The sequence below is a fragment of the Stenella coeruleoalba genome (assembly GCF_951394435.1).
Source record: "Stenella coeruleoalba genome assembly, chromosome: 12".
Taxonomy (NCBI): Eukaryota; Metazoa; Chordata; class Mammalia; order Artiodactyla; family Delphinidae; genus Stenella; species Stenella coeruleoalba.
Window position 1 is genome coordinate 32,444,902 of NC_137158.1, and position 27,602 is coordinate 32,472,503.

General features: G+C 41.1%; 1 long non-coding RNA gene across 1 annotated transcript in view; it reads right to left on the bottom strand.

The window, feature by feature from the left end:
• Positions 1-1,050: 1,050 nt before the first annotated feature.
• Positions 1,051-27,602, bottom strand: part of LOC307195256 — a 47,230-nt gene continuing 20,678 nt past the window's right edge. Inside the window, exons 2-3 of the long non-coding RNA XR_013830762.1 lie at positions 3,911-4,018; positions 1,051-1,303 (exon numbers count right to left, since the gene is read on the bottom strand). This is a non-coding gene — a long non-coding RNA (uncharacterized lncRNA). The remainder of the gene's footprint in view (positions 1,304-3,910; positions 4,019-27,602) is intronic.

The following is a 27,602-nucleotide window of genomic DNA, read 5'->3' on the forward strand; positions in this document are numbered from 1 at the left end:
GGCCTCCGCATGAAGATACAGACTGCAAACTAAAAAGTCAACTTCGGGAACCACGTGCCATGTTTGACGTTCCCGGACCAACAGCAATGATGGAGAAAACAAAAACAAACCCTAACTTTGAGTCCTTGTGATTATTAATTTTTTTAAGAAAAAAGAACTTTATTTAAATCAGGCCCTGAGCAGGTTGGCTGAACGCGTGGAAACCTCGCTCAGCCCGCAGATGTCTGCCTGAGCTGCCACATGGCAAGAACAAGCCCTGGGGGGTCTCAGGAGCCCAGCACAGGACCCAAAACTTCTGATTCTGGTGCTGGATGCAGAACTCCCCATCCCTTTCCAGTTCATTACAAACGCCTATTGTTTGCCGTATTTATCTGCCATCACTGCTGTTTGTTAGCAAATGGAAAGAGGACTGCCAGGACTAAATTTCAGCCTGCCGTCAGAATAGGGCAAAGGCGCTACAGGAATTGCACGACAGATGGTCTTTGAATGATATACAGAACCTCTGCCCTTGGGCCCGCTTTGGAGGAGCTGTTTTGGATTGTTGCTCGTAAGAGTGGGAGGTTGTTGTGTGATACGTGATTATTCCATAATAATTTAAATTATTTTGCCTGTTTTCAAACAATAGTCTCAGCGTTTTTTAATTTTTACACTCACTGAGTTGTGACACGAGCATTCTTTTCTCTGTGTTAGCAGGGATTAAAATCAAGCCCTGTATCCCTGCCCCTTTTTCAAATAATCCATGTTTAAATAAATTACCTCGGTCTGGAAAACCAAGTTATGTGGCATCCTCCTGGCACACACACAAGCAAGAAAAAAAAAAATTCCTTATTGTGGAGTCTGGTTTGAGATTGTCGCGGTAACAAGTTTTAAGAAAAGCCTGCTCTTTGCCTCTCTGGAGCGAGGCTCAGGCTAAGGGAGGTTCATTGACATGCACGTGGAGATCCCATCGGATCTGCTCCAAGGTACAGTCCGAGGCAGTCAGACGGCACCCGATGTGCATGTAAATGAAGCTCCCCGAGGGGGGTGCAGGTTTCTGGAGATGGGAACATACACCTTCTCGGTCTCATCCAAATCCAGCAGAAACTTCCGAATGTTTTTCTAAAGCAGCAGGAGCCAAAGAGAAGCAGATGCTAAACTTTCAAGGCATTTGAATGCACTTCTCCTTACCGGGTAGATTTGTTGGCTGAGTGCTGGCAGACGAGGTTTGGGGCTGGAACGCAGGCTTTCAGTTTCTTGGCCCAGTGGGCAGGCGGGTATCACCCTGCACATACCAGTGGTTCTGGCATTGGCCTCCAGCTTTTACCTAAAGGAGAACATCGCTCTGGTAAATGCCAGGGGCTGTCTTGAAAGATAAAATCTACAGTGAATGTAAACCACAGGAGAATCAGGGAGTGAGTTAATAATATTCATAAGGTGGCCTTTTTACCCAACGTAAGAATGTGTGGCTTTACCTGGAGGTTGTTGCTTATGAAATTCTCCCCTATGGTTGAATTCTGTGTCCCCAGATAGGCTGTGGTCCCACCCCACAGCCAAGGGCCAAGTCAAGCTGTGGATAATTTCTGGGCTGACTAGTCTGGCACCTTGGTAATAAGAAAGAAATTCTGCATCCCCTTGGTCTTCAGCTATGTGATATAGTTACCTCGAAAACAGGAATCTCTGGTGAGTGGGGTTACTAGAAAAGAGAAAAAAACAAAACTCTGACCCTGCTATTTGCTAGAGAAATCCCCCATGGAGTCTTAAGTGCTTCCCAACAACTGTGGTTTTAAGCCAATAACAGCAGCTCTTCTAACAGAGAGAAACCCAACTCACACAGCACGTAATACCCAAATGAAATTCAGATAACTCCCACTGTGTTGACAAAAAGGATTGGGGAAACGTCCTCTGCTCCTTCCCAAGAAAGACGTGCCTTTGGTGGGATTCAGCCAGCCTGCCCTCCCAGAGAACGGCCACCCCGCTTTCTCCCCCGGCAAGGCAAGTGTGCAGAGAGTTCTGGTTGCCCAAAGCACAGATTCTCAGGAAAAACCAGGATGAATCGATGCTTGGCACCTCAAGGAGCCACAGCTACTCGTCTTTTGAGACATGGAGGATCATCTAAGGAGAACTTCCCTGCTTGCTAGGGTGTGATTGCTTTTGTAAGCACGCTGCTGCTGACAATTTTCATCAAGGTGTATGATTGGAAGAAGGGCTCTGACAATATCAGCAATCACAAACAACGTGGATCTGTGTTCTCAGCCTATCTGAAATCGTGAAACTCCACTTCCAACACGTTTACATGTTATCGTCTGTCACTAAGTTTCCGTATAGGTCAGGTCCTATGCAATGTACCGTATATACATTATCTCTAACACTGACAACAACCAGGAAGGTATTTATTGTCGTCAGTACGTAATTCAAATGGAAAAAGGGTCTCATGTTGATTGAATGACTTAACAAAGGTAACTCAGAATAAGTAGCCAAGTCAGGAATTGAAATCCCTATTTAATTCCAACTGCCATATTCTTGCACTGATGTATGTGTACGTCACATATGTGCCGTATCACATTCATTGTGAAAGTGAATGCAAATTTCAGCATATCTTAGATTCCTGAAGGAAGAGCGTATGTATACCCTCAGTACTGGACACGTTGTGAATTCTCAGCAAATACTTATTCACTGGAGTATTCCTTTATAGCTATAGAGTTCACTTAGTCTCAGTCATGTAGGCTTTACCTGCTACTTCTTCATGCTCATCTCACATGATGTTTACCCTGGCTAGACCTAATTTCTGGAAAGTTTCCCTGGTTGGGCCAAAGGGATTCAGCCAACCAAAGTTCACATGGACCAATTCTAGGTGAGAGCAACTATCAGTACCTATTCCTGAAATGAAGTCAACAAGAATCTAATAAACACCCACAACCAACTCAATTCTTCTGACAAAGAAATACGGTAAAAATAAATAAGTAAAATATGGAGAGTTCCAATAAATTGACCAAACAACAACAACGTTTTATTTATTGACTCTACAAGAGGATAAAGAGCAAACGATTCTACATTCAAATCCCCAACTGCATCTTGTGCTTTGTAAATAAATTTCCCTGTGTTTTTGTACGTAATTCACACAATTTAGAAAATAATGCTGTTTTAATACAAACACACATAATAAATATGTTTATTAGCTTCAAGATAACCACTGGGAGATTCCATTCAAGATCAAAAAATAGATAGCTTAATTCAATAGCAAGATGACTGTAACTAAAATAGAAATATATATTTTAAAAGAACAGCTACATTCAAATGTTAGCCCTTTTGCCACATTTCCTGAGAGCTCCTTTTTTAACATTAGCAGTCAAAAGAGTGGCATTCTGTCAGGACCCCAAGACCTCTATGGATGGCAAATTTAACAGTTAAAAGATTGCACAAAGTGCTTTTATTCTGAGCCACATGTGAATTGGGCTGAAGCATAAAGGAAAAATAAATGGGAATTAGAGGGCAACTCACAGAGGCATTCCAGTTGGGGAGAGAATACCACCATTAAATCCCAAATGCAATTTACGAATACAGCATTTGAATTTTCTAATTGTTTCTACAAAAAAAAAAGAAAGAAAGAAAGAAAGAAATGAGGCTAATGGAATTACATTGGAACCAGCCATTCAATCATAGACAATTTTGCTGACCAATGTCTCTGTACATCCAGTCCTGAGCTCCTGATCACATCTGTAATCTGGCCAAACTTTGAGTCCAATAAGAGAAATCTTTTTCCTTTTTGTTTTTTCTTCCCCTGGGTAGGAATAGAAGAGTCTGGTGATTTCAAGTACTCCATGTTTCATGGTCAAAGAGGATCAATTTGAAACAGCTGCCGGGGACATAAGAAACAGAAAGGGGGCCTTGGAGATCATTTCAAATCATCTAGAACCACTTTGAAACTACTCACCGCGTTGTCCACTCTTCTCCCTCCAGTGGCCTAATATGCACTCCATAGCGAACAGGAGAAAAAGAGGTCTCCTTGGATAAGCTGCCAGACCAGTGAGGTTAAGTACCTCTGAAACAGATAATAAAATATTATTATTATTACTTCCGATAAAATTATTATTTTCTATCGGGAACACATGAACACACACTATTGTATGACAATTTTTAACGTTTGCAATAAACAATCCAGTAGACCTCCCAAAGGCTCTCACCTAAGACTAAATACACAGGCCCAATCTGTTTTCAAAGTTCTATGCATACAGTGCTCCTAAGAGGGCAACGAGCTCAGTTCCATACGATGAAAAGAGTCACTCATTCATTCATCCACGGCATATGTTAAATTTCAGGTATACCAAGCAGTGGGAACTCAGTGTCTATCCTCAAAAACGAATACTGTCTAGTGAAGAGACAAAACGTGGTAACAATTACGGCTCAAAATGAGAATCGGTATGCAACAGAATTTCCCCCGGTTTGACCGCCTGTGTGCTTCATCACTGAGGCTCCCCACACTGAGGTCCAAACACTTCCTCTCCCATCAGACACAGCTGCTGCTGTCACCCCTCCTGTAGGACAGAGTCTCCCCTGCCACTCTACCAGAGCTGCTTCTGTGACCAAGGCAGTGCACACTGCTCCTGCACACCGCTATGACCCTCGCCCATCTCCCCTTGCCCAAAATCTCCTTAGTCAAGACCAGCCTGTGGCAGATTAAGAGGATATAACCCTCTCCTGTTGTGTTTCACCTTGTTGTAGACCCTAAAGAAATTTTACAGACTTTAGTGAAGTGGCACCTGCAGATCCGTAGGATTCAGACTCATCGGAATGAGGCCAATGTGCGTTGGGCCAGGAGACAAATCCAAGCCTCCAAGAGGCTCCTTGGAAAGACCTTGAGCCAGGCCACCCCACTGGCTGTGCAGACATCCCCAAACCTGCCTGAATCTTGGAAAAGGACAGAGCTTGGCTTCTTTTCCCAGGAGGTTCCTTAGCCTCAATGGCAACACATTTCTATGGGGTCTCTCCCACCAGATCACAGACACATCTTGACAAGTATGACTCCCTCTTGGGCTCCAGTGAGGACAGCACCAGTGCAGTTGTGGAGGAAGTACAGTGGGGCGCAGAAAAAGCAGCTGAGTCTGAAAAACGTCACTAAGGAGATAAGATTTGAGAAATGCATTGCACTTCATGAGTCAGACCATCATTGCGCACGTTGGAGGATGGAATCTCAGGAAAGTAGAGGAACAGCCAATTCAAAGACTTAGAGGAATGAAAAAAGTACTGTGTGTTCAGGGAAATACATGCTTGCTTGTGTGCTTGCTTGCTGAAGCACAATATTTGGCAGGAAAGAAGTAAGAGATGAGCCTGGAAACTAGTAAGGGTTTGATCATAAAGAGTCTTATATGCTACCTGAAAGAATCTGTTTTATCCTATTTTAGTTTTTTGTGGATTTGGGGGTTTGTGGTTTTTTTTAGCAAACATTTGAAGAGTTGAGCTGGATAATTATTTGATCATATTTACCCATTGGAAAGATCACTGTGCTAATAGTGGAGAAGGTGGATATGAGGCTAGAGAGATTAGAATAGGAAGAGGCAGGAAGATCTATATGGAAGGGGCTACAGTTTTCGGGCAGGAGGTCATGAGATATTGTGGCAGACAGAATGCTGAGATGGCCCCAGAATTCCCACCCACAGGTGCACATTCCCCGTGAAACCCACTTCCCTTGAGTGTGAGGGAGGACTAAAAATATGATGGGTTTCATTCTGTGATACACCAAAGGTGAAGGAATTTTGCAGAGGTAATTGAAGTTCCTAATCAGTCGACTGTGAGTTACTCAAAGGGGAAATTATCCTGGATGGACCCAACTTAATCAGGTGAGCCCTTAAAAAAGTATATAGAGGTCAGAGACTGGAACCATCAGGGATACCCTCCTGCTGGCCTTGAAGAAACAAGCTACTCTGTTATGAGAAGGCCTACGAGAGGATCACATGGCGAGGATCTGCAGGAGCCTCTAGGCTCCTCTAGGTAGGAGGCAGCAAGCTGAAATCCTGACCCATATAAACTGTGAGGTAATAAATGTGTGTTGTCTTAAGCCTCTGAATTTGTGGCAGTTTTTCACGCAGCAATATAAAAAAGACAGATATACATAGCAGGAGACAAAGAAGTAGTAGATTCAGAAGAAAGCATTGACAGGAAGTAGAGTTTGAGCAGATGTGAGTGAAAGAATGACTCAGAAGTTACTGGCTGAGGTGGTAGAAAACCAGTTTCATTGTGGACATGTTGAGTTTGCTATAACTTGCTATAGGGCATTCAGGTGGCCAGGTCTAGAATTCTGTTGGATATAAGGACCTAACGCCAAAGGAAAGCCAAGGGTCAAGCCTGGTAAACAGGCCACATCTGAAGGGCCAGACAGAAAGTGGGAGCCAAAGGCTAGAGCCAAAGGAGACAGAGTAACCATGGTAGCCAACAAACACGGAGGATGGAAGCAGGCAGATGGGGAAGGGGGCTGAGGAAGCCACCTGCTGGTCTCTCAGGGACTCCACGTGCTTAGGTAACTGCTCCAGGGGGTCTTCTTCTGTGTTGTTATTGTCATTGATTTTAAGAAGCAAATCAAATCAGGCAGGGCCATGGTTAGGTTGTGATCACCAGCACAAATGTAAGGAGAAAGGGAAGAAGAAGACTAAGGATGAAGCTGTCGGATGCATCCATGTTCAGATGACGGGAAGGGGAAGGGGAGTTTGCCATGAGACTGAGAAGGAGGGGCCTGAGAAGGAGGAGGAGAAAGAGGAGAGGCAGGTTTTCCTGGAAAACCCAGAAAAGGGGAAGTTTCCAGTGGACATGCTCACCAGTCTTGAAAGCCACCATATAAGGGGAGGGCGAGATGCCCATGAGGTAAAGCAATTACAACCAGTGGAATTTAATGTTAGCAGAAGTTTAAAGTTGAGTCCCAGTGGTCACTTTATGGCAAGTGCTTTACTTTCCTCATCTGTAAAATGAGAGTAATCAATGAGTGGGAAATACCCGCACTGCTTTCCTCCCAGGGTTAGAAATTCTCCCTCCCCTTCCACTCTGCTTCATAAAGGCTTGAATGTAGAGGAGCCAGCCCTTTCCACCACCTTGGGCCTAAGAAGACTGGGTCTCAACCTCAAACTGCCCTGAACTGCTTTGTTGGGTTCAAGCTAATTCCTTTCTTTTTTTTTTTTTTTTTTTTTTCCGGTATGTGGGCCTCTCACTGTTGCGGCCTCTCCTGTTGCAGAGCACAGGCTCCAGACGCGCAGGCTCAGCGGCCATGGCTCACGGGCCCAGCCGCTCCGCGGCATGTGGGATCTTCCCGGGCCGGGGCACGAACCCGTGTCCCCTGCATCGGCAGGCGGACTCTCAACCACTGCGCCACCAGGGAAGCCCATCCTTTCTGAAAGGAGAGGCTTGGAGACAAAAATGCTTGCCAACCATCTCTAATTGCCAAGAAGTATAAGAAGTTGAAATGCAGAAGAAGGGAACTTCACTCCTCTTTATTTCTTTTTTAAATTTTTATTGGAGTATTAGTTGATTTATAATGTCGTGTTAATTTCAGGTGCACAGCAAAGTGAATCAGCTATACATATACACATATCCACCCTTTTTTAGATTCTTTTCCCATATAGGTCATTACAGAGTATTGAGTAGAGAGAACCTCACTCCTCTTTAAAGACACATTGTCACTTTGTTTACTCAGCACTTGCTTTATTGGAAAACAGCTGAGAACCAAGAAACGAACAAAAGAGACCTCTAACAGCCACCTCTACACCACAGAACACACCCTCATTAGTGAGCTTTATCAGAAAGGATTTCTTAGGGTTCTTATTCTTACTTTTCCTCTTTGGAAATTCTAATAGGCTTGGTGATACGATTTCCAAATAAACAGCCCAATAAGAGCAGCAAATTATAAGAAAAAGAGGACTAGAAGAGGCACATCGATAACAGTAACCAGTGACAGCTGATGGCTTAACAGCAAGGATGGAAACAGGGGGGAAAATAACTATAGAAGGCAAACAAAAGAAGTAAAAATCACAGCAGTTTAGGATCATTTAGTGTAGAATAAAAACATTCTGCATACTACAACAGACCCCTGAGGGCACTAGAGCTCAGCATGATGGCATAAGCCATCATAAAAAAAGTTAAATTACATTTGCTTATAGTCTAAAAGGCAGAGATATTCATAATATACAATAACAATAAGAGGAGACTTATGGCTTGATCCACTTATTCTTTAAACGGTATTTCTTGAGGAGCAGCAATGTGCCTGGCACAAAAAAATAAAGGAGAAAGAATGAGATGGTGGCTGTCTTGAGCAACTCTCAGTTATCTGGAAGCTCAGCTATTCTGAGAAAATCATTCCCTGAAAGGTGTCCTGTCCAGAGCCCTTAGAACATTTATTAAAATATCAAGGTTTAAAAATAAATAAATAAAATAAAATATCAAGGTTTTTGAAAAATCTAAACAATTCACACTTCCCTCATTGGCAAAACCAGGTCTATTTTATCTAGAATGAATTGACTACTTTTGCTGAAAAATAACAAGAAAATCTGAATATGATTCTCCCAGTACAACAGCTATCTACGCTATGGTTGTATATAAAAAAACACCTTCAGGAGCTCCACTGATTTTTAACAACAGTCAGGCAGGAGTGCTTCTGTGCACCCAGAGTGCATGCTATTTGTTTTATGTCATTAATGTAAGCCCCAAAAGTGTTGAAGTTAAAACCAACAGGTCACTTAGATCCAGGAGAAAAAAACCTAGCTCTTTCTGATCAGTATCTTACACCAGTTTTTGGAATCCCACAAAGTAAAATCTAAACCAGTGTTTCCAAACTATAGGTAGACCAGTTATATTAGAATTCCAAACTTCTGGGCCCCATTACAGATCTACTGGGACAGAATCTCCATATTGTTTAAAACCTCTGCAGGTAATGCTAACACGCAACCAGAACCGCCTATGGCTCTAATATTCTACTGTTTTCAATGTATCTTACACCAAACAAATAAAAGACAATTTCCCCATAAATACTATAGTCCAAATTCAATGAAAAGAAAATCCCAGATGTTCTATATTAGATTTTAATCTTGTAACTAAAGAGAAAATAACATTAACAAGGGAAATAAAATTCATGGTATTTTTTTCATAATTTTGAGGTTTACAGATTAGAAAAGTGAGGAACTAAGTTAAAAAGTTTCAAACACAATTATATTTTGGCTACATCATCTTTGTATCATCATGCATGAACCCTCGGGGTATTAATAATCAAGTCAAAGGGAATCTGAAACTTTTGCTGGAAAAACAGAATTTCAAAAAAAGCTTGTCAGTCTTTAGGAACAATGCCAGGTGTCTTTCTCTTTCTCTCTCTCTCACTTTGGTGCTGTTTAAATTTCCTGCTTTTGCAAGCCCAGATATAATATGAGGATGAAAGAAGAAACATGTAGGAGCCAGAAATAGTCTCATTACATAGAATTTAGGGACCCTGTGGAACGTAACAGGTTAGAGAGAGTGACATTATATGTAATTAAGATGTCTAGGGTTAATTTCAGTCCCCAGGGGACAGATGCAAAATATATAACTATTAATAGCAATGGTTAAATAACAATAATACAAGTTCTTCTTGTATTATTAGATCCCAGAGTTGGGGGTTTTTTTTGTTTGTTTTTGTTTTTTGGGTTTTTTTTTTTTTTAAGGATAAGTTACTATTATTTGGAAAACTCCAAGAACAAGTTGAGTAAAGGGAAAGTTACTTGACGTAGGACCAAATATTATCTTCTAAGCTAGAGGGCCAGATGGTCCCACACATGATTTTTGCCTCTCTCAAGGAGAAGATAAGTTTCCCCTACTCTCCTTTCTTATCAGGAACAAATTGAAAGACTTAACAGACTAGGAAGCTGTGGTGACCAGTGTATATGCTGGGTTTTGGCAGGCCAGAGAATCTAGTCTGTCCTTTCCTGGTTTGGTAAAAATTTTGTAGAAGCTCTCCCTGGGCATTTAGTGTGATGAACAAATTGGCAAACCAACGTGTACCCTCTATACACAGAGCATTGTTTTGGGAGCCGAGGGAGATAAGTATCTTAACACTGTATGAGGCAGGATTCTGTCCTCAAGGAAATTAAAATATAGCTGGGGAAAAAAAATCCACAAACATCAATTAGGGAATTGTATGCCATAATTCATGATTAAGTAAAAAATTAATGTCATAGCTGTTCAGAGAAGGTGAACTAAAATGAGACTAATTGGGAAAGACTTCATGGAATTAATGCACTTGGGCTTTGAAGGATGCTACCAGAAGTAGTCTCAAGTGGTTATGCAAGTGAAAGAATTGGTACTTGTACATGGAATTACATGTATGTAAAAAACTTTATGGTTTTCTTTTTCCCTCTTTTTATTTGTCTTTATTAATTTAAAAGAAAGATGGAGACTTTTTGCCCTTGGCCATGACTTAGAAATGTATATAAAATGAGGTTGACGATTTAACAGATTTAGTGACATGTTCTTAGACAATCTTCAGTTCTTCCTAGATTTGGAGAAGCAGCAAACTTGAAACAGTAAGTAGGAGAAAAATGGGGAGGCTGCTGTAATTAGACCAGCTGATACCAGAGAGTAGCAACTACGAATAATAACGGATGAAGCAGAACCCTGAAGGCTCAACAGTCTGGGCCCATTTAACACTGAGAAAATACAACCATACTCTTCTCATCCACCCACCCCGAATTGCCCCAGAATGCAACCATCATAGCTCCTGGAATGCACTTTCTCTACCGATACCAATCTCTTTTTTAAAAAAGAAAAAAAAGGAAGAAAAATCAAAAGAGGGGGAAATACAGGGGGAAAGTTCATTTATTTGTTTACATAAGAATTTTTTTATTGAGCAACTACAACTGCTTTAAGTACTAGAGACACAGCTGTGAACAAAAGAAACAAATTTCTTACAGTTTTGAGCTTTTGTGCCAATGGGAAAAACAATTCTCCATCTTATGATTTTTAAAAAGAATGAGATAAACAAAGCTTCAGATATAACTTAGGTCCATTCCCCATGGGTTAGTGAAAGTCAACCTAGATTTTTTTTTTTTTAATCTATCCTTCACCACCTCTCTGACACTGAGTCTAGATCTGTAGCCTTTGCCTGCGATTCTTTTTCAGGAAGACCCCTCCTTGTCTATAGTTAGCAATCACTCTTCTGCTTTCTGGATCTGGCCTTCCTTGCCCCTTCTCCATCTCTCTTACTTGCAATAGAGGTTTTCTTTTCCTCGATTCCCCCATTTTGTTTGTTTTCCCCAAACTCCAAAAGGTCATACACCTAGGCAATTGTGAAAGCCAAAAGTCAGTTACATGATTCCTTCCTCCAGACCAAGGGTCTGAGGAACTAAGAACTAAGCTTCTTGTTAGCCTCTCAAGACCGGTTCCCACCCTGGGCAGGAGTCACAAATGACATTGCTGAATCATGGCCTAGGGGACATTCAGGAACTAAAAACAGGTATTCTGGTTTGCGAGGTTGTTCTTTCAAAAGAGAAACTTAAAACCCTTTTCTTTTCTTTAATGAATGATTCTCGTTTTGCTCTGAGACTGCAGCTCCTGTTTTATTTTCAGTTGTCTTTTTCCATAACTCCTTTTAGAAATAAAAATGGGAAACGTTACCTAGCCCCTAGGAAGAAATATGTACATACATTTAAAAAGCAGTTTCATGCAACCTTAATAACCTGAATTCTATTTCCCTTTCCGTACATGATGGATGAAATTACTTTGATTATGCTGGCTTTCCAATTACTCATTCATGCCAAGAAAGCTAGCCCTTGAAACCTCGTCACCTTGTTTATTTCTTTCCCACCTTGCCCTTCACAATCAGAAAATCAAAGAGCACTGGAGCCGGAAGGAGCTTCCATGATCCCCAAAGGAAGGATTAAACTTAAAAGTCATACATATTGATTGACCTGAGTTTTCTAAAATTAAACCCAAGTAAAAATTTCAATACCAATTTTTAAGCTGTAAAAACTGATTTGGAGTTACAGAGTTTTGAGTCATATGAAAGGCTTGGTAAATATATAACCTGGTTGCCAAAGGGTTTCTACTTAATATACCAGGAAATGATTTATTCCCATGTGTTCACTTTATTCCTTAATCCAAATCAGTGATTTTCAAATTGTGCTCCTTTGGAGTCTGAGGGTCTATCACACACAGAAGTGAAGGGGGACCAGTTTTGGAGGCTCTACATGCTCTGTGCCTGCTTTGACCAGAGACTTTCCCCTTTTTCTCTCTTAGGGTTGGGTTATCAAGTACGAGTTCATACAAATAAAGTTTTCTGCTACTACCCAAAAAGGAAAAATAAATTTGAAAAGGAAATGAACTTACACAAGTAATGGTACACAAAAAAATACAAAAAGTCAACCATAATCATTTTCTCACAGACAGTTAGACTGGGGCTAGCAATTGGTCCTGGAATAAGCATCGGGCTGGCCTTCTGCTGTATAATTCTCCTTGACTGGCTTTTCACTACCAAGCACCAGGGCTCACCACCAACTGCCCCAGGGGCCAACTCCATAGCCATAGGCATCCTGGCTACTTAGATACAGCTCTGCTAATCTGCTTGTAGTTGATGGTTGCAAGTTCACATATTCATTCAACAAACACAAAGTGAAGGGCTCAAAGACAAAGACATGACGCCCAGAAGCAACAAATTTTTAGTCTAATGGGGAGACAGATAAGCAAAATTTATAATTCAATTATGGTATATAAAAGCAGGATGACCATTATTTTAATGGGAGATGTACAAGGTGTGGTGAAAGCTGGGAAGCAGCACGCCGTAGAAGAGTCAGGGAAGGCCTCACAAAGAAGCCTCAGCAGCATTTCAGGGGAAAGCACAAAATATGAAGCAGGGAGGGGGAAGACTTGGCTGGATAGGCAAGCAAGAGCCACATTAGGAAGCGTCACGCCATACGGAGGACTCACATGGTCTATCCTGTAGGAAATGGGAAGCCAATACGCCATTCACCTAGCATTATTGAACAATGGATAATTTCCTCATTTCTCCAGCAGTTTTTTTTTTTCCTCCTTTATCCCATTCATGTCAGCAAATATTTTTTGAGTCCCAGCTCTGGGCCAATCACTGCTCCGGCCATAAAGAAACTTTGAAGTCATCTAAATCCTCTGAGACTCCAGATCTGCTGCCAGCCACACCCCCAGCAGGGCTTTTGGGCTAAGCCATCCCTGGGATGTTTGCTCCAACTGCCCAGTCATTTCCTTGGCATCTCGTATGGGGATTTTCCACCAGGAATCAGCAATGGAATTTTTTTTTAACATCTTTATTGGAGTTTAATTGCTTTACATTGTTGTGTTAGTTTCTGCTGTATATCAAAGTGAATCAGCTATACGTATACATATATCCCCATGCAATGGAATTTTTTTAACTGCAGAACTAGATAACATAAGTAAGGAAAAGAGTTTAAAAGGAGGCTCTTGACAACATTTAAAATAGCTGCTCAGCATTGAAAATCAGCTTACGGGATGGCAAATGCAAATGTGAGAGCTCAGACAGGCCCAGCTCAGTTTTGCAAATCCTTTGGTAATGAAAATAGATCCGCACTTTAATTTTTCAAACCATAAACCTCCCCGAAGCAAGTAAGAAAAGAGAAGAAACATAAGGGAAATGTTCTACAAAGGAAGTGGATTTTGCATTTGATGTGTGGATGGAACGCAGTCAGGACAGAAGTGCCAAACACTGTGAAGTGGGCTCAGTCACGGCTGGTACCCCCAGGTCCATTCCAGTTGGGAGCATCCCTTTCCAAAGTCCAGGATCATCTCATCTCCCTTCCATCCCCAACTATCACATCAAACCTTGCTCTCTGGAAAGGAGACAGTACCTTCATGAACACTAAGGTATAAATGACAGCTTTAAAATGCCACTTCTTCCGTAGGGTATTTGCATTTTAACAGAGTCTAAAACCTCAAGCCAAAGGGAAACCCCTATGAATGTGAACATATGAAAACAGTTTGCAATGAGTTTTTTTGCTGTTTCTCCACAGACTCAAAAGTTACCTGGCAGAGAGCAGCTGCTTGATTATTCAACAAGGGAGAAGCTGAGATTTACAAACCATCAAGTTCAGACCTAGTATACTTTCTTGGCAGAAAAATAAAACGAGGGGCAGCGCACGTGGCTTCTCCAGGGCTGAGCTCCTGCCCAGTCCCCCAGCAGCCCCTCAGGTGGCTTCACAGTGAGTTTTGAGACGCTGTACCTCGCTGTGGATGCTTTCTTCTGAATTCCGAAAGAAGGATTTCCAACACACTCTGACGACAGAGCATCTCAGCAACTGCCCTGCATCCGCGGAGCCCTCGCTAACAAGTCTTGAACTCAGGCCCCCTGTGGAGGGGTGAGTTGGGGGGCACGGTTCTTCCTGAGATGCTCTCTCTCGGCCCTAGAAGAGAGGTGATAGCTGCTCCTGGTATCTGCTACTCCTATTTCTTCACATTCTCTTTACACTTGTTAGCTAATCCCTCATTGCTCCAACCCCCTATTGAAATCAATAATTCTTTATATTAAGCTTTTCCTGTTCAAATTAACTAAATAAAGCACTTTTTTATTGTCTTGAACTTGATAAGTTACCAAATTCTTCTCCCCTCCCCCTGCTCCGGTTCCCTACCCCACCAGCATAAGATGTGATTCCTTCTGCCAAGAGATTCAGACAAAGCCAGAATACCTAGTTTTATGGCCCTTGTACAGTTTCTTGACATATAAAATCACCAAAGGCACTGCCTCAAGGCAATGTTTCTGAGTGTCTTACTTTCCTCATGGCTTATAAGCTGAAAGAAATTCAAATATCCCAAATTTCAAGGGGTGAGGATGTAAACTTACTTGCTAGATCAGTTCTTGGTCTTTCCTAGGTTGTAGAAAGTCTAGGGAAATAGTCCATGAGGTAGGAAAACGAAATGAAACAAGAAGCCTAAGTTTATCTGCCTGATATATGCTGAAGAACTCAAGAAATGAGGAAGACAGAAGAACAAAGCATCCTGAATGTTGGAGAAAGTCATCATAAAGAGCGGGGCGGGGGGGGGCTTCCCTGGTGGGTGCAGTGGTTGAGAATCCACTTGCCAATGCAGGGGACACGGGTTCAAGCCCTGGTCCAGGAAGATCCCACATGCCGCAGAGCAACTAAGCCGGTGTGCCACAACTACTGAGCCTGCACCCTAGAGCCCACGAGCCACAACTACTGAAGCCCGCGCACCTAGAGCCCGTGCTCCGCAACAAGAGAAGCCACTGCAATGAGAAGCCCACGCAACACAATGAAGAGTAGTCCCCGCTCAACACAACTAGAGAAAGCCTGCACGCAGCAACAAAGACCCAACACAGCCAAAAATAAATAAATAAATAAAGTAAATTTTTTTAAAAAGAGAGATTTAGAATCCTAGAGATTTAGAAATTTTCAAGGAGATCTTAATAAGTAGTACTCTAAATTATAAATGTAATCTCTCTTTAATCCTTGAAGAGATACAAGTGAAGATTGAAATTACTTTTTCTTATGGTTGCTGGACTGTTTCTTAAAGTATGAGGCAAGCCACATGGGTTCCCGTCATATTAGTTGTTCTAATACTTCAAAATGCTTATTCTTTCAATAACCCTACAAAGTGCCCTAAAATTCTACTTCTGAACCTAGGAGATTAACTTTGCCAATTATGATCATATTTAACCTTTATCAACTGAGCCGAAACACCTGTAATCCCTCCAAAGAAAGAGCCTACTTTCCAACCAAGGTATCTGTGTCAGGGATTGATGGTCATCACTCTTATATGTCAGTCAGTAAACCTCTCTCTAGAGTTTGGATGGGGTTCCTTCAACATGACAAACACTTTCTCGGCTAATTGGTAAAGATTATCTCTGAATAACAAAGATCATCCTACATGCAAACACTAGGGAATCATCCCCACATGCCAGACCTTGCCAGTGACCCAAGTTTGTTTCAAACTAGTTCAATGAGCATGTAGTGAACCAATATAAATCTAACTCTACTAAGAATAATAGTGGGATTTGTTCCACTTACTTTGTTTCTAAAAGCATATAGGGTGTGACCCATACATCCTCTGATGCCTTTTGCTTTTTGTCTTTCTGTATTTGTTTCCTAGCCTGGTACTCAAGCAGGTGTTCTGCCCATGACCTAAAAAAGGGTGGCATCTCGAATCTGCCTGCCAATGCGGGGGACACGGGTTCGAGCCCTGGTCTGGGAGGATCCCACATGCCACGGAGCAACTGGGCCCGTGAGCCACAATTACTGAGCCTGCGCTCCGCAACAAGAGAGGCCGCGATAGTGAGAGGCCCGCACACCACGATGAAGAGTGGCCCCCGCTTGCCACAACTAGAGAAAGCCCTCACACAGAAACAAAGACCCAACACAGCCATAAATAGATAAATAAATAAGGGTGGCATCTCTCCTGCTTTACTTCCACCAGCCCTCAATATCCACAGAGTCCCAGTTTCAACCCAACATTAAAACTCTTTCAACCTGGTTTCCCCCCCGCACTGGGTTCTCTTATCCAAATCACATCTTTCTGTACTGCCCACAACCGGTTGTTTTCTTTGAACTACCTCTGCTGTATCATATCATACAGACTTAAAAGTAGATGATCCCTCCCTCCACTTTTCCTGACAAGGAGTAGCAGTTTGTTTTGTTTCTTACAATCCCATTAATCCACGGTCTTCCTCACCCCTAGCATGGAGCCAGGCCATTATTGTCAGTTCCCCACTATGTTTATCATTTTAAACCAAAACCTCTCATTTTATGCCATCGTTATGATTCTCCAAAACCCCTTCACCAAAATAAGTATATAGTTCATCCTGAGGCTGATGCTCCCCAACTGCTCCTGCGTTTCTCCACTTCAAAAGGTAAGCATGGTAAGAACGTTAAAAAAAAAAAAAAAAAGATTAGTAAAAAAAAGAAAAAAGATAAGGATGGGATGCAGGGAAAGCTTTGAGAACAAGTCAATGCATTTTTTGGCCCCAACTCAGAGATTCCTGTGGCAAACCCTGCTGATCGGCTGATGCAACATCCATACCCAATTTCTTGCTCCTTTGGTCCTTTCTACTATAGAACATGGAACGAGTCAGTATGTACTTTTCCAGGCTTTTCTACAAGTAGGGTTAACCATGTAACATAGATCTGTCCAATAAGATGTAGTAGAAGTCAGCCGAGGTGAGGATGGTCCTGGGAAAGCTTTTGGTTTCCTGATAAGAGAGGCAAATATAGCTGGCCTTGCCCAACCCCCCATCTTTCTGCTTTGAAGGTAAGTGCAATATCTGATGTTGGAGCAGCCATTTTGGGGCTAGGAAGCAACAAGGACAACGGAAAGCTGACCGTGACATTGTCAAGCTGCTGAACCAACTCTAGCAGCTGCCTGCTTCCCTGACCCTTTGTTACGTGAGCCACTGTAAACTGAGTTTCCTGTCACATGCAGGCCAAAACATTCCTACTTAACATACAGGGCCACCAAATGTCTTGCCAGAGCTACCTTTAAAAGTTTCTTCATCCTTTTCCCACTTTGAGAAAGAGGTTTTATTTAATAGTCTTTATTTTCCTGAAGAGTAAATTATCTTTTTTTCCATTTCATCATGATACCACAAAGGAATAAATTTTTTAGAGTTTGTGTGCTTATGAATTTAGTGGTATCTATCACTACCTGACATTATGTTATTTAATTACTGTAATTATATTTATTGTTCATTAATCCATTAAAGTTGCTGCCAATATATTGATTAATTTTACTCTATGTCATAAACATATTTTACTCAAAATTAATATCATATTGTATATGTTACATTTTATTGATAATATATCATTATATTATCATACTATATAATATGTTGTCTACTTATTGTTTTTCTTTCTCACTGAAATAAAGACAGTGCCTAGAATAGTGCCTGGCACCAAGTAGCCATAGAGTAAATATTTCGTTAATAAATAAATGAATCTTACTTTAAAAAATACTTATTTAGGGCTTCCCTGGTGGCGCAGCGGTTGAGAGTCCGCCTGACGATGCAGGGGACACGGGTTCGTGCCCCGGTCCAGGAAGATCCCACATGCCGCGGAGCGGCTGGCCCCGTAAGCCATGGCCGCTGAGCCTGCGCGTCCGGAGCCTGTGCTCCGCAACGGGAGAGGCCACAGCAGTGAGAGGCCCGCGTACCACAAAAAAAAATAAATAAAAATTAAAAAACAAAAATACCTATTTAAAATTAGTCTGTTTCAGGCAAAAAAAAATCAATGGGTGTGTTATTAAGGGGTCCGTTTAAATGAGGGGTTCAGCTTGACATCCTACAGAAGGAGCCTTTGAAATGACGGTAATTAGTTTTTAAAATAAATTACATTTTTTGCTATTTAAATTCCCACAGGCAATTAGACTGCTGTTTTAAAAATGAGAGTCTGGGAAGATGTCTCTTTGGTAGACTCCTGTTTTGACCATGGTCCTTCTTAAACCTCATGTCTGGGGCACAAAGTCAAAACATACCTTCTCTTCAGCCTCAGGAATCAGAAGCAAGATGCTGACCCACACTTTTGCCAGTTAGTTTCCGAATCCCATTCAAAGATGCCTTTATGACTAGTGTCATCTCAAAATGTATACCCTCTGTTTTCCTCTATGCTGCACAATTTAAAAAACAAAATCTTCATGAAAGTTTTTTAAGTCCTCTCTGCTGAAAAGCAAAAAAAAAAGAGTGTCTGGTAGCATGTGGTCTTTCTCATGTCAAACAATTAATGTTAAATATTACCCATGTTTCTCTTAAGGGCCCTTCCCACCTCTGGAAATTGAGCAGATCTTCCAGCATGAATTCTGGCCAGCCCAGAGGTCATCCACAAAGGGAGGATTATGGCTTCATCACCAGAGAGGAATTCTTCACGGCCGATGCTGGATCGGTGAGTGGCTCTGCCTGCCAATGCAGGACTCACGTCAGCTATCGCTCTTACCCAGATTTGCCCAATAGGGCACCGCTGACCACTTTCCAGAGCCTGAAGCCTTCACTCGGTGCACACAGGAAAAGCAGAGTCCAGCGTGACGAGCTCTGAGCCAAGTCACCTGTCACCCAGAACAAAGCCCACCGCAGGTTCCACTGTGGAACTCTGCTCAGTGGACTTGAAGGTCAGGCTCCAGCCAATTCAACTCCCAGGGCGGAAAGGTGCTCCCCAGAGGTAAGTAGTTAAAGACCTTGGATTTGTTACCTACCACCGCAGAACAAAATTACCACAAACCTAGCAGCTCAAAGCACCGCACATCTATTATCACATAGTTTTGATGTGTCAGGAATTTGGGCACAACTTGGCTGGGTCCTCTACCTCAAGAGGCTGCAATCACATGTCAGCCAAAGCTTATCTGAAGGCTCAACTGGGGAAGGATCCACTTCCAAGCTCACATGGTTGCTGGCAAGATTTAGCACCTTGCAGGCTGTTGGACTGAGAGCCTCAGTTCCTTGCTGGCTTATCTGCCAGGAGCCTCCTTCAGTTCCATGTGGGCCTTTCCATAAGTCTGATCACAATAGGGCAGCTCGATCCATCAGACTGCAAGGAAGAGTCACTCAAGCCACACACGCAGGCTTCAGTCTTCATCTTCTTTTCCCACACATTCAGTAAGTCAGTCAGTACGTCCTGCTCATTCTAACACTGAAGTGTCTCTCAAATCTGTCTCCTCTCCACTCCAAATGCTAAGATTCAAACACTCAACATCTCTCTACAGAACTGTCTCCATAGCTTTCAAATGGGTCTCTCTGGCCCAGTGGGAGGTTAGTAAAGGCCCTGATATGTAGAATTTGCCGATTTCTATAGTATAAATACTCCCACCCTGGCTCATTTCTAGCTACAAGTGTGACACCACAATGACAGTGCTGGGGAGAGAAGCCCAGCAGCACATCATTATATAGTGTTTCCACCATACAGATACAGTGCACATAGATAATCTCAAGAGCATAGGTAATGGTAAAATGCAGCAAGATAATTAGGAAGTGATACGCTTTGCGTGTGTATTGTCTTTGTTTTCAATATAACTTAATAGTAACTTTATATAATTTAATATTTAATAACATCCATGTTCAATAACCCACTCAGAAAATTCCTGAAAACCTAACAATTGGCTCTCACATCTGATACATACCCTCTCCAACACACCACAGCCGTGTCCCTTGTCTCTTGCACTCAAGTTGTTCTTCAAAGCACAGCAGACAGACATTTCAACACAAATCCAGTCATGCCACTGTCCCTGCTCTTTTTGGTGGTTTCTCATACCTACGGCTCTGACCATGGGTCATCCTCTGACCACACCTATGGTTCCAACTGCATTTTAGTTCACAATTAAACATGAATGGTAATAACAGCAGTAACAGAACCTAACAGTTTCAGTATGGACATTTACTCCGTGCTAAGTCCTTAGCATGCATGTATTACATCACTTAATCTGTACAACAATCATATGAACTAGCTACTCTTAGCCTCCCCATTTCACAGATGAGGAAAATGAAGTGTGTCTCAGTGACCTGTAAAAGTTCACACATAGCATAAGTAATGGAGCTGGTCTAATAGTAAAACCCGGACCCTTAGGACTAAAATAGTCTCATCAATTCAACACTCTCCACAGGCACTGTGTTCCTCCTGTCTTTACCCCATTGCACTTTTTTTCCCTCTATTTAAAATGCCACATCACCACTGACCCCAGTACCACATCACTCCACCCTTCTCACGCTGCTACTCTAAGTACCTAGTTCAATGGTCATCTAAACTGGGAGGCAAGAGAAACTGAGAGGCTCAAGAGTGTCCAGCCAACACTCAGAGTCCAGTAACACTGGGATCAGTGCTTATTTGGGGCCATGAGGCTTTCCCAGCAAATAAATAAATAAATAAAAATAAACCAAAAAATTGTTTGATCCAAATGCCAAGGCACAAAGGAAACAGCTAAGGTGTCTCACAGTTGAAGCAGTCAAAATATATTTGTTAAAATGGGGTCTGGCTAACTATCCCTTCTTAAGCTACCATTAAATTAGCTAACATGAAAGTGACAAAGACAAGGAGAGAAAGAAAGAGAACTAGAGGGGAGGGAAGGGGAATGGAAGAGGAGATGAGAGGAAGGGAGGAGAGAGGAGAGGAGAAGACAAAACACATAATGACATCCATCACTTAACTTACAGATAGCTTACTGCCGAGATCTGTGTGGCAGGTAGATGTCTCAAATACTACAGTAGTCCCCCCTTATTTGCAGGGGATACATTCCAAGACCTCCAGTGGATGCCTGAAACCACAGATAGTACAGAACCCTATATATACTATGTGCTTTTTTCTATACATACACACCTACGATAAAGTTTAACTTATAAATTAGACATGGTAAAAGATTAACAACAAGAACTAAGAATAAAGTAGAACAATTGTAACAATATACTGTAATAAAAGTGATGTGAATATGGTCTCTCTCTCTAAACATCTTGTACTGTATTCACCCTTCTTCCTGTGATAATATGAGATGATAAAATTCCTACCTGATGAGATGAAGTGAGGTGAATGATGTAGCGTTAAGCTACTATCGATCTTCTGACCATATGTCAGAAGGAAGATCGTCTGGCTCCAGTGATCCTGAATCCCTGAGTCATGATGATGTCAATGGTTGATGTTAGGAGCAGACAACGTCAATGGCTGGGGATGCCAGGCAGGACCCAATGAGACGGAATGAGATTTCATCACGCTACTTAGAACAGCACACAATTCAGAACTTACACGATTGTATATTTCTGGAATTTCACATTTAATATTTTTGGACCACAGTTGCCCACAGGTAACTGAAACTGCAGAAAGTGAAACCACGGATAAGGGGGTACTACTGTAATCTAAATGCAGTACGATGGGAAATAAATTGTGCTATAACCATTTAATCAATTATTAGCCAACAATGAAAAGAATGAGATGAACCTATGTGATATGACATGGAAAAATCTCTAAGATATTATCAAGTTGGGGTGGGGGGGAAATATACAGACAGTATGTATAATATGCACCCATTTTGTTTTAGTCCTAACTGTATTAGCATGTGTACATTTATGTAAATATATAGAAAAATGTCATATTAAACTTTTAATAGATCCCTCTGGAAGGGGGGTAGTTTTTCCCTTCTTATTCTATACACTCTATACACAGTTTGCATTCTTATACAGCAAATGTATCTCTTGAATAATTGTCTTTGTTCTATTTTGTTTTCTTACTACGCATTACTCAAATGTCAACTCTGTAACCTTCCCCTGATTTCCTTTGCCTTTTCCTGGATGATTCAAAAGCCTGCTGTACTTTTCTCCACATTCACATGTGTACTATTATTCAGTAAATAATTGTAAACATAATCGTCTCCTACAAGATGGGTTGCCTGTTTCATTCATCTCTGAATTCCCCACACCCAGCACAATGTCTGGCACATAGTGGACTCTCATTATTTAAATGAATGAATTAATTAATCAACCAAACAACATAGGAGTGAGACAGTTAAGCTTTCCAAATTCTATGGCTAGATTATCTATGCCCTATCTGATTCCATGGCCTGTAGTTTATCAAGATAAGCTCAGGACTCTTCTTAAAGAAGCAGTATAGTGGTTAAGAGCAACGGTTCAAATGTCAGCTCCATCACTTTCCAGCTGGTGACCCTGCGCAGGTCACTTACCTCTGTAATTCAGCTTCCTCTTTTATGAGATGGGGCTAATAACAGTTCCTACTTCATAGAGCTGTTGTAAATATAAATGACTTAATACATGTGTTGGCTATCACTATTACTGTTATTAAGAAAAGAGTGAGTTCCCTGGTGGCCTAGTGGTTAGGATTCCAGGCTTTCACTGCCGTGGCCCAGGTTCAATCCCTGGTGGGGAACTGAGATCCTGTAAGCCATGTGGTGCAGAAAGAAAAAAAAAGATATTATCTAATAACAGCAGGAAAAAAATCAAAATTATTACAATCTTCAGGATATTGAACTTCTAAAGAGACTGAGGCTGGCTAGTATCTTCAAGGCCAGCACAGAGAAGGTAGGATAAGACGGGACAAAGCACAGGGGAGGCAGCTGTGGGCATCCCTGTAGATGGAGAAGGCTGAGTACTGCCTCCAGGTGGGAAGATGGAAGCCTGGATGCCCTAAGGGATTTTAGTTTGTCCCTAACAGAAGGGTCCCCGCTGAGTCAGAAGAAAACTTTGCAATGTTTGGGCTGAGGGGTAGAGCCCTTTAAACTGTGGAAGGGCCCATTTCTGTGCTCACGTCTCAGGCCAGAGGGACAGCTGTGGGTGGAATTCAATTTCCTGGTGTCCCTGCACATCTCCAGGATGAGGAAAGCATTTTGAAAGCCTATTTCCTTGTGTTTCAGAGATACTTCCCACAGATATGAACTATGGGAGTCTCCACCCAACCTGCCACCAGCCACATTTCTAAGGGGGAAATAACTTATAATATCCTTTCCTTTCATTGGTTTCTGGTGAGATTTTGATGCAGCTGACATTGAAGGCTCTTCCGGAGAAAATGGACCAACCAACCAGCCGTTAGGATTGCTGTTGGGCTTTAGGTCTAGCTCATGATTTTTGGTGACATAATTTGACCACCTGAGTCTATATAATAAGGAATCTTGTTTTATACAATTTAGACAGACTCTGTTCATAAGAGAAACAACACTGAGCAGCAAAGCGGGAAGAAGGAGGCACACAGACACCGGGAACTGCAGTGAGTTTGTCTCAGGCAGACAGGAAGCTAACAAACCATGTATGTGTGTGTGACCATGAAAACTGAATTAGCTGCCAGACAGAGCAAGTGCCCTAAAACTAAGATACATTTTTAAATGCTTTTATTCTGAATATTTATTCATAGGTCAAGCCTCATTTTTCATTTCATTAATGCATTCATATTGCACCTGTTTTCCTCTCCCTTAGGTGCTTTACATATCCAAATGAACAAATGCCAATTCACTCCAGGCTCCTTCACTGCCTCTTAACTCTCAGCCTCTGACATTCCCTTTCTCTCTCTCCTACCTGCTCTGAATCCTGCTCTCTTGGACCTTCTCAATCCCCAATCCACAGTCCCACGCTTACCACCCTTAGCCTTGCCCACATGTCTCCTTTTGTTTGCCCTGAAAGATGCCAGACTGGAAGTAATTTTCCTTTGATTTAAAATCCAAGCATGAGAAAAGCTTTATCAATTCAGTCTCAGCATCCAGTTCTAGAGAGAAGGCAGTAAAAAGAGTTTGTTATTTCCAAGTGTGTTTTTTGTCTCAAGAAGCTTTAAACAACACTTTGAACAACCAGACTCAACTGATCAGTCTGAACAGTTAAAAGAAAAAAAATCTTCCCTTGTATTTAGCATGACTATCTAATCACCAGGTAAATTTCAGTAAACAAGGGATCAGAGGGACTTGAGGACAATCTTCCCTCTTAGAAGGCTGCAGTTAAAAACCTGACATGATTCAGTCTTCTGAAGGTACTTTTCCACTACCCTGGAGAAGCAGCCCATGGTCTATCCAGATTATTGGATAGTAATTATTTTTGTAAATTTTCAATTGATATACATCAGCATGCAGAAATTTTAAGGGTACAGCTAGTGAAGTTCTACAAACTGAACAGCCTGTGTTACTAGCACCCAGAGCAAAATATGTTACTAGTGTCCCAGAGGCCTCCCACGTAGCTCCTCCCAGACATTAACTCATTCAAGTGTGACTGCAATTCTGACTTCTATCACCATAGATGAGCTTTGCCTGGTTTTGAACTTTATATAAATGCAATCATACCACATGTGCTCTTTTATGTCTGGCTTCTTTTGCTCCGATATTATGTCCATGAGGTGAATCTATGTTGTGGTGGATGTCGTTAAGTCATTCTTTTTCATTGCTGTATACTATTCCCTTTTATGAATATAGCACAGTTTATTTATCCATTCCACTGTTGATGGACATATGGTTTGTTTCTAGTTTGGGCAATTATGAATAATGCTGCTATAAAAATTCTTGTACATGCCTTTTGGTACACACATTTATGAATTTCTATTGGGTTTATACCTAAGAGTAGAACTGCTGCAACATAGGGTATGCATATGTTCAGCTTTAGAAGATATTGCCAAACAGTTTCCCAAACTGATTTTAACAATTCATACTCCCACCAACAATATATATGAGTTCCAGTCCTCCACATTCTCTACAACACTTTGTATTGTTAGTTTGTAAAATTTTAAACATTCTCATGGTGGTTGGGAATAACTCATTAGGGTATTATTTTGCATTTCTCTAATGGCTATTGATGATGAGGACCTTTTTGTATGCATATTGGCTAGTGAGATATTCCCTTTTGAAGAGGGCTGATTTGAGCCTTTTGTCCATTTTTAATTGGATTTTCTTCTTTTCTTATTGATTTGTAGAATTTTTTAAATAAATTCTAGGTGCTAATCCTTAATATTTGTGATGTAAATATCTTCTCCTGTCTAATGTAAATATCTTCTTCTGTGGCTTCTCATTTCACTCTCCTTAATGGTAAGAAAAGAGATTTTTGATTTTAATGAAGTCAGTTTATCAAACTTTCACTTTATAGTTAGTTCTTCTTGTGTCCTATTTAAGGAATCTTTGCATATTCCCAGGTCTTAAATACATTCTCCAATGTTGTCTTCTAGAATATTTATTTCACATTAAGGTCTATGATCCACCAAGAACCGATATTTGTGTACAGTCTGAGATAGGGGCCAAAGTTATTTTTTTTCCATATTTATATGCAATTGATCTAGCACCATTTATTTAGGAAAGAAGACAGCCTTTGGCCCTGTACAGCTGTGGCACATTTGTCATAAATCCAGTGGCCAGGGATATATGTGGGTCTGTTTTTGGACTTTCTATTCTATTCCTTTAGTCAATTTGTCTGTCCTTGGTCCAATAGTGTTAATTACTGTGTCTTTATAAGAAGTCTTGGTATCTGAAAGTCTACAGCCTCCAACTTTGTTCTCCAGGATTGTCTCCACTATTCTTAACCCTTGCATTTACATATACATTTTAGAATCAATTTGTCATTTTCCATTTTTTAAAAACTGCTGGAATTTTTATTAACATGTCATTAGATTTATACATCAATCTGGGGAGAACAGACATATTTTCCACACTGAGCCTCAGATCCATGAGCATGTTATAGTCTTCCATTTATTTAGTTCTTTCATTTCTGTCAATAATATTTTATAGTTTTCTGTGTAGAGGCCTTGCATTTATTACATATTCCCTGACTACTTAATATTTTTTCATGTTCGTATAAATGGCATCTTTTTAAAACTTTACTTTCCAATTTGGTGTGGCTGATATATGTAAATATAATTAATATCTATATGTTGACTTTACTGTATACCGTGGCCTTACTAAATTAACTATTATTGATTCTAATAGTTCATTTGTAGATCTTTTGAAACCTCTGTGTACACAATTCTGTCATCTGCAAAGAAAAAGTTTTATTTCTTCCTATATAATACTTACATATTTTGTTTTGTCTTATTGCATTGGCTAGGAATTCCAGTACAATAATGAATAAAAGTGGTGGTAGTAGACATCCTTGCCTCATTCCTGATATCTGGGGAAATATTTTCACTCTTTAATCATTAAGAGTGATGTTTGCTGTTGATTTGGCAGGGAGGGGAGTTTGATTCCTTTTATAATTAAGAAGGTTACTTTGGGCTTCCCTGGTGGCACAGTGGTTGAGAGTCCGCCTGCCAATGCAGAGGACACGGGTTCGTGCCCCGGTCCGGGAGGATCCCACATGCCGCGGAGCGGCTGCGCCCGTGAGCCATGGCCACTGAGCCTGCGCGTCTGGAGCCTGTGCTCCACAACGGGAGAGGCCACAATAGTGAGAGGCCCGCGTACCACAAAAAAAAAAGAAGGTTACTTTCTATTCCTAGCTTGCTAAGGATTTTTCATAAGTTGGTATTAAATTTTATCAAATGTAGTTTCTTAATTCATTGAGGTGTTCATTTTTTTTCTCCTTCACTCTGTTAAAATTTCTGCTTAATTCCACTATGGTCAGAGAATATACTCTGTATGATTTTTATTTTTTCAAATCTGTCAAGACCCCGCATATACTCTATTTTGGTAAATGTTGCACATTCACTTGAAAAGAAAGTGTATATCTGCACTCGTTCAATACAATAGTCCCTGTATGCAATTAGGTAAATTTTGTGGATCATGCTGTCTCCATTTTTTATGTGCTGACTAAATTTTGTTGTCTGAAAATCCATAGCAGAAAAATAATTAGAAAATCACCAAACATTTGGAAATTAAGCAATATAATACTAATTAATCCACAAATCAAAGAAATATTCACTATAAAACTTAAGTAAAACTGTGCTTAAAGAAAAATGTATAACCTTAATGCTTATGTTGGAAGAAGAGTACAGCTTAAATTTATGACTGTTTTATCTTCCTTGTAAGTTGACTCTTTTCCCATTAGGAAGTGTCTCTTTTTATCTGTAACAGTGCTTCTCAGCTGGGGACATTTGGTAATGTCTGGAGACAACTTTGGTTGTCACAATTTGCGGTGGCAGGTGCTATTGTGTCTACTGAGTAGGAACCAGGGATGCTGGTAAGTGTCCTACAGTGCACAGGACAGTCCTCCCACCACCCCTCACCACCAACAAAGTGTTATCCAGTCCAAAATTCCAGTA